This window comes from Crocodylus porosus, unplaced genomic scaffold (genome assembly GCF_001723895.1).
Source record: "Crocodylus porosus isolate Cpor-Errol unplaced genomic scaffold, CroPor_comp1, whole genome shotgun sequence".
Lineage (NCBI taxonomy): Eukaryota > Metazoa > Chordata > Crocodylia > Crocodylidae > Crocodylus > Crocodylus porosus.
Genome location: NW_017728931.1, coordinates 51018274 through 51018831, shown reverse-complemented (window position 1 = coordinate 51018831; position 558 = coordinate 51018274).

Genomic DNA, 558 nt, shown 5'->3' with positions numbered 1-558 from the left:
GCTGTGGACAAGCAAAACTCGTGGCATGGGTGCTTGTATACCTGTGTCTGTCTTGGAACACTGGAGGATGGGGGAGGGACTACTGCAGGCCTGACTGCTAAGCTACTGCGTTACCAGTTACCAGTTAATCATGATTCACTCAGGGACCAGCTCAATACACAGTACTTAGCTACTACATAACGAGTTAACGAGTGTGGATTAACCTAACAAAACCACAGACTATGGAGAGGAAATAATCAATACAGACAATCAATGGCCCCAAGACAGACTGAGTCAGTTGCACAACCACCCATGTCACAAGTTTTGCCTGTCAGCAGCTAGGGGTGCAGGGCCCTGGAACCCCCCTGCACCAATCTCCTTGACAGTTGGCAGGCTTCATGGCCTTAGCAGGGCCTAGCAGCCAGGCCTGCAGCAGTTTCCCCTTTCCCATCCCCCAAAACAGACACAGTTGCACAAGCACCCATGACACGAGTTTTGCCTGTCAGCAGCTAGGGGTGCAGGGCCCCAGAACCCAGAATCCCTGCACCTATCTCCTTGAGAGCTGGCAGATGTTGTGGC